The 7,324-nt window shown below is 41.5% G+C and overlaps 1 pseudogene; it reads right to left on the bottom strand.

Moving 5' to 3' along the window:
- Positions 1–3,891: 3,891 nt before the first annotated feature.
- LOC118977409 (ATP synthase subunit d, mitochondrial-like) lies at positions 3,892–4,366 on the bottom strand (annotated as a pseudogene).
- Positions 4,367–7,324: the final 2,958 nt, after the last annotated feature.

Below are 7,324 nucleotides of genomic sequence, written 5' to 3'. Positions count from 1 at the left end.
CGGCCTGCAACCCAGGCATGTGCCCTGACTGGGAATCAAACCGTGATTGTGTGGTTCGCAGGCCTGTGCTCAATCCACTGAGCTATACCAGCCAGGGCTTCAAGAACTATTTTTGAATGAGTTCATAGGAAGCAGATGCCACTGAGGGTTAGAATGGCTGTGAAGTCTTGGTGGGAGATGCAACGGGTGAGCTGACTCTTGGTTCAGGGACTGATGCAGAGATAAAGTTAAAAAAAGCCTTCTAAACTTTCATTTGTAAGATGAATAAATTCTGGAGCTCTAATGTACAGCATGGTTAACAATACTTTATTGTATACTTGATTTCATAAGAGAGATCTTAAATGGTTTCACCACACACACATATAAATAGTAAATATGTGAGGTAATAAATATGTTAATTAACTTGATTGTGGTAACCATTTCATGATATATATCAAGTCACCATGAAATATGCTTTAAACATATTCAATTTTATTTTTCAACTTTGCCTTAATAAAACTGTGGGGAAAGGCATTCAATTGGAAGACCATGGGGAGGAGTTACAAGGAAGAATGATTACTGTGTATTCACAAAAGATGAGTAAATCTGTGACTAAGCAAAGGACCTGCAACTTTTAATAAACACACACACACACACACAAATACTACAGTGTGTTTTGAATCTATGGAATTATATAGTTTCTAAGTACTTTATAATTTTTTCATTTTTGTTCAAAGCTAAAAACCTACAGAGTAAGCTGGAATGATTTTCTTTTGGGAAGCAGAAGCTGTGTGGCTGGCACTTAGGAGAAAGATGTAGTTTTAGGATTCCTCTTCAGAGAAGTGATAGCTAATAATATGCAAATGTTGGTAGTTGAACAGGATTTGAAACTTTAAGCCAAATACATTCCTCTTCTAAGGTACCTTTTTAAGCAATTGTAAGTGCAAGCAGGTGAGCAAGGCAAAGTCAAGGTGGCTGATGTAGGAACATGGAGTCCTTAACTTTGCTGAGACTAAAAACTTACCATAAACAACCTCTCTTCACTGCCCCTTCACTGCCCCTGTATGAACGAAGGGATATTGGGAAAGCAGCTGAAAACTGGAAACTGGAATGAGAATGAAGAATGACTTGTCAGAGACCAACTAAGTATACCTGTTTTAAGCTGATTTTATAAACTGAAGCTTTAAAACCTCATTAATGATTGTTAAAGATGCTAACAAAAAATACTGCCTTTTTTCATACTTGTGTATAAAGTAGCTTCCATTTAACGAGTAGCTATGACATTCCAGGCTCTGAGTATGTGCTTTCAGATATCAATCTCCAATCCTTCCCCAAACCCCCCAAAGTGGGTGCAGTTTTCTTTTTACAATAGGAAAGGTAGGAACAAAGCCTCAGAGGGGTTCAACAATGTCTTTATGGTTACCCAGCCAGGAATCAAAACTAGGCTTATGTCCAAAGTCTGTACTCTTTACACGATTCCATTCATATTTTTCTCTCTGTAAAAATTAATTTAAAAAATGTATTCTTCTTCTTCTAAAATCTAGAACTAGTATTCCCTACAGTACCCTGCACAGTTTATTGTTTTTAATGCCTGTTACTTAATTACCCTGAAGTAAGTCTGGAGGCATTTTCACACGAGAGGCTCAGCGAGCGCGCGGACTGTACTTTGCAATCTGAAGTTGTTCTACAGCTGGAGATTTCCAGCCACACCGACAGAATTCCTCGCCCCTCTCCTTGCTGACTCTCCTCCCCCAGCTGTTGCACTAAACAGGGGCTGCCAGAATCCCCGTGTCTGTGCAGATATCAGACCTTAACGCAGAAGTTGGCAACCAGTAAAGAATAGAAATGGCTGCAGATGTTCGGGGCAGGGGAGTTCAAAAGCAGGCCTGCTATGTGGAATCCCACATCAGTTGAGACTCTCTTTCTTTGGGTCGAGAAACTAATCACCCTCTAGCTTTGAGTTAAAACATGGTGCTTCTTTCAGCGGAAATATAAAAGCGCACTTGCATTCCCTGCTTAGGCAGAGGCAGCCCTACCCTTGGCTGGCTCCTCAGCCGTGTGCCCCAGCCCTGGCCCCATAGTCACACCTCCTCCTTGTCACTGGCACTGGTTGAAAGGAAGGCTTGTGGCCAAGATGCGATCTGGCTGAACAGAGGGGTGTGGTGCCAGCATGGAGCCCCTCTCTCATCTCCGGCCCCCATCACTTCATCAGACATCAGCCATTTCTTTGGCTTCCAATTCTCCCATCACTTTTTAAAGACTTGGCACATTAAAAACTCAACTGCATCCTTATTATTTATTAAATGCAATATCTCAAATATAACAACATTACTCAACTGGCTATATTCTACCTTGTTCCCTTATTCCTTTGCTGCCCCTCCCTCACTTCCTAGGAAGAACTCATCATCCAAAATCAGTCAAACAAAACTTGACCTCGTTGTGCTTTCCAGCACACCCACTCGTTCCCCTGAAAATCCTTTCTCTTAATTAGGTGCTGGCCAGGTATAGGTGCCGTCTTTGTGGAACACTGTGCCCTGCACCTGTATGTGTGTGCATTTTAAACTAGTCAGACACATCAGTCTCTCATCTGTGTGTCAGTGCACTAACCACATCACCCACTCATCAATTTTCCTTTTGAGTTTCAGCCTTTCGTTTCTCAAGTTCTCACTTATGTTCAACTGTTCATATGACCCAATGAATAATTCCTTTTGTCTCTCTCCTCAATCACCTTTTGTCCCAGCAATAAAACTGGAGCATATGACCTGACCTTTGAATAATCTTCAGGACCACGTGGTAGAATTAGATGAGAACTATGGATTAAGAGTCTGGAGACGAGAGTACTTTTCCCGGTTCAGTAGCATAGGACTTAGAATAAGTTTGTTTGCCTATCTGAGCTTCAGTTCCTTCTTCTGATAAAGAGCTGGATGATTGGTCTCATATGTCCATTAATTCATTAGGGATTAAGAAGTAGCTAACGAGTGCCTACTCTATGCCTGCATTGAGCTAGGTGCTGTGGATACAATGGTGAGAACGAGATATAGTTTCTGACCTCATGGAGCTTATGTTGTATGGAGGTGTCAGCTGTCAATGAATAATTCCACAAATAAATATGTATTTGTCAACCATTGTAAGTGCTGCGAAGGAAAAGCGCAAAGTGCTTCAGGAAGAGTTAACAAGAGGTAGTGACCCAGTGGGAGCAAGGGTGGCGGACATGGCGGGAAAGGAATATGGGGATGTATGAGGGGGTGGTGCAGGAGTTAACTAAGCAAAGAGGAAGAGTGTGAAGCACATTCCAGGCAGAGACATGGCAAATGTAAAAGCACTAAGGCAGATTGGACGGTATGTGGAAAGCAATGACTAAAAACCAGCAAGGCTGAGACAGACCATTCTGAGAGAGGTAGAAGGAAGCCTGACTGGTGAAGCCTCCCTTGTAAGTCAAGTTAAGAACCTTGAACTCTATGCTTAATACAGAATGTTTGAAAATATGTGGAGCAGCATGAGACTAGCACTTTAAAAAGGTCACTGTGGCCCTCTGAGAAGTACGAGAGGCAATAGAAACAACTGGGGGAATCTTTCCATGCAAGAGCTGAGAATAGTATAGCTTTGAAGAAGGTGGTGGCAGAGAATGGAGAGAAATCCTTCTAAGCTTGTCTCTGATCAGTTTCCTTGTGACCCCCAACCTTCCAGTCACCCTGGAACTGATCCCTACCCTTCCTGCACTAGGTCTTTGTTTCCAACTCACACATAGTACAGCGTTTACTGTCTTAATTATTCATTGTTTTAGTTGCCCCACTGGATTGGAAGCCTCTCATAGTAATTATACTGTCTTGCTCGTGTTTTCTTTTTAATAAAATTATTTTTTATGTCCAGAGTTTGTAATACAGAGACTAGAACGTTCCCCCAGATTCAAGTTTATAAATTCTCAAGTGGCTTGTGAGGTCAGTAGAGATACTTCTTTTTGTTGAATTTAGTTTCTGGGAAGACTTCATTCAAATCCTCAATGGTCATCTGGTCAAATAGAATTATGTTCTTCATCTTCTCCAGCTCATATTGCTCAATCCTGGCCTTTGAGCAAGACAAAAACAGCACAACTTTTCACCTCTTATTTCTCAGCATCCACCAGGACACTATGTTTATCCTCTGGCACAGGAATCTTCAGGACATTAAATTTCTTTTCCAAGTCATCTACCAAGCCCGCCTTTGCTATATCAGCCTTGTAGTAAGCCTAGTCAATAGCAGGTGGATTCTCAGGTAGAGTAGTCAACCTGGAGGTGAGAGCATCATTATAGGATTTCAGGGAGTTAGCAATGGCTTTCTGGTCTCAAGGTATTTTCTCCCCAGAAGCTACCCAGTCAATGGTTTTCAGAGCATGTTTTTGCCCGGCCATCTCGAGGTCCTTCACCAACCCTGGCCTTGCTCATCTTTTTTGTCCCCTGAAAAATAGCCTATCAATATGGGTGCACAGTAGGTGTTTGGTGGGATCCATGCTTTTCTTGATGGGTAGCTTTATGAGCTGGTGAGATAGCCACCCCAGAGACACAGCTGAGGGATACCTTGGCAGGCCTAAGTGGTCTTTAGCCTACATATCATTTAATTTCCCCTGCTGTTCCCGAGGGAACAAAGGAAGTAGAAGGGCTGTGATAGGAGTTGGAGAAAGAAATAATATCTCCCCTTTTAAGATCATATTTCAGAGTCAAATTCTTCTCTGCTCCGGCGGTGCTCCTGCCCACAGAATTCTCACACACAGAGAGTTGCATGGCTGTTTCAAGTGCTGTAGGACAGTGGGAGAAAACTCTGGACTGTCAGGATCAGAGGCAGGAGCAGATAAAATGATAACCTTTTTCCAGATGGTTATTACTTACTCTCTGAGCTTCAAGGTGTTGCCCCTCGTAGTTAGGGGTCCCGTTAGCAATCTGTCTCCATCCTCTCCTCTAAGGCTGATATACCTGCTTCAGCTCCATTGTGGCCTTTGTAAGAGCACAGGTCTTTCTTCCTTGGATCCCAGATCTAGCTTTTTGGTGTCTGGTTGAAACTCTTATTTGAGCAGCCATTTTATTAAAAAAGTAAGAGCCTTATATTGGGTGCTCTTTCCATGAATTCCATTTTCCCATGTTTTCTTCTGTTTGTGCTCTTAGGGACTTAGTTGTTCCCTGAGTTCTGGGACTTCTGAACAGTAGTCATAGATTTTCCTTTTCCCTTATCTACTTTGTTAAAGAGAAAAAGGAGCTTCAGCTTTCCCTAGCACCCTTCCTCTGTCCTTGGAGCCTGTATGTAGCTTCCTGCACTGCAATTCTTTTATAGGGCCTGTAGTGGATGGTAATTTGCTAAAAGCCATCTCTTTCAGACTATAAGAAGTTCTATTGTCTTCATTTAGACTCTTGACAGTTCTTCTCAGCAAACTCCCCACCCCAGGAGGCGCATTTAAACTTAAGAAGCTAAGACCTTTTTCTGCCATCCCCTTCATTCCATATTTATTTTCTGGTGATAGTGATATTTTTCTCTGGCTGACAGTTTTTCAGTCTGCAATTAGAAAATACTAGTGCCAGCAGTAACCTTAGAGTCCATCTAAATTCTGATTCGTACTCTTATTCTGTTATTAAAAAATCTAAAGGCCTGGTGAGTCAAGCAGTGTGCCCTAAGTCATTTTATTATATAGTGCTAATGACTAGAATCTTTGTCTTCAAAGGCCTAATTCTCTACTCTATGTTTTTTAATTCTCTTTTTGTATTCTCTACTGAAAGTCATACAGCAGGACAAAGACAGTGTGTACTCACAGAGTCTTGCATCAATCATTCACCAAATATTTATTGAACACCCATCTAAATACGGCACTATGCTGGTGCATAACTAATACACATAATCAGCCGGATACAAATGCAAACTAAGTATGATTAATTATTGTTAACCATTTAGAAATTCTATGCCCCTTTCCTTAGAACTGAAGAAGTAAAAATAAGAACATTTGTAGTCCTATAATGTACAGAATGTCATTCTATGGAGGAAGGGGAAAATGCCATCTATTTATTATGCTGAGTTATGAATTTCTTGAATTTTATGTAAATGTTTTGACATACAAAGAGATAGGTTGAATTTTAGTGTTTGTGAAAAAATATATTGGGAATTAGGGCACTCTCAGAACAAGCTACATAGTGGATAAGAGGCTGGAAAAATTTAGGTTTTAGAAGAAAATTGTTATAATGTCAATTCTCCCTGAAAACAAATAAACAGATTATTTATTTGTTTGTTTAATTTACAGGTAGCTTAGTATTATAGCTTGAGAGGACTGGATAGCTGTGCACTGTCTGAAACTGTTCTTGACTTCATTGGAGGGGATATAAAAAGATACAGGTCTTTTCTCAGCAGCCTTTTTATTAACTGCACCCCTTCGGATTTAGCCATCTGTGGTCATTTTAAATAGCAAGCATTGGAGACAATAGCCAAGTTTGACAGTAATCACAAAGGTGGAAGTGCTTGTGCCCAAACCACATCCCAGGGTCAAAAGGATCTTCATCGATTTGAAGATAACAATCACGATGTGATGTTGAAAGAGCACTAGTTCAAAGTCAGAAGTGTAGGTGCCCCCCCCCAGTTCCATCTCTTCACTGCTGTGGGACACCAGGCAGGCCGCCTAACCCTATGAGTACTGTCCTTACCTCTCAGATGAAAGCTGCTGCTCCCTGGTGTTGTTTCGACAGTCAAATGAGATCACTAATACAAAAGCACTCTGAAAACTCAAAGACCTTTGGAGATAGAAGGCAGTTTTATTCCAAAGCTCCAGAATTTTGGCCAGTAACAGAAATTTTACCTTGTGAAATTAATATTTCCTTCTTTTGTGTGTGTTGGGTACCTGTGTGCATATTTTGCTCTGTTTGAAGGACTTCTGTTACCCTTCCTTCGAAATGGCAGCTGATAGACTCAGTGCTGCTGACAAATAACAGGCTTCTCCTGTCCCTTCAGGAGCTGAGAACAGGACTGAATTTCATTAGAGAGACTCAGCCTGATGATCACAGTGGGGTAGCAGGCATTGGACATCTACCAGTCATCTCCTTGTCCCGGAGTCCTGGGAACACTTCACAGACAACTGATGTGAGTGAGGTCTCCAGTCCTGCTTGCAATGTTTCCAGGTGGTAGCTGATACAAAATGGTTTTTTTTTTGTTTTTGTTTTTTGTCAGTGCTGTAGAGTCTGTTGTGTCATGGGAGAAAGGACTAAAGATCCCTTTGTAATGCTGGATTGCAAGGAGCTTAGTTTTTCACATTCCACTGGTTCATTCAATAAGAATTCATTGTGTGGGAACCATGCTGGGTGTGAGAGACACAGGCTGACGTGGTGGGGAAGACAGAGGC

Source organism: Sturnira hondurensis, unplaced genomic scaffold (genome assembly GCF_014824575.4).
Source record: "Sturnira hondurensis isolate 20B ecotype Veracruz unplaced genomic scaffold, ASM1482457v3 Scaffold0021354, whole genome shotgun sequence".
Classification (NCBI taxonomy): domain Eukaryota; kingdom Metazoa; phylum Chordata; class Mammalia; order Chiroptera; family Phyllostomidae; genus Sturnira; species Sturnira hondurensis.
The sequence above is the reverse complement of the archived record's forward strand: the minus strand, read 5'-3'. Positions and strand labels throughout refer to the sequence as shown.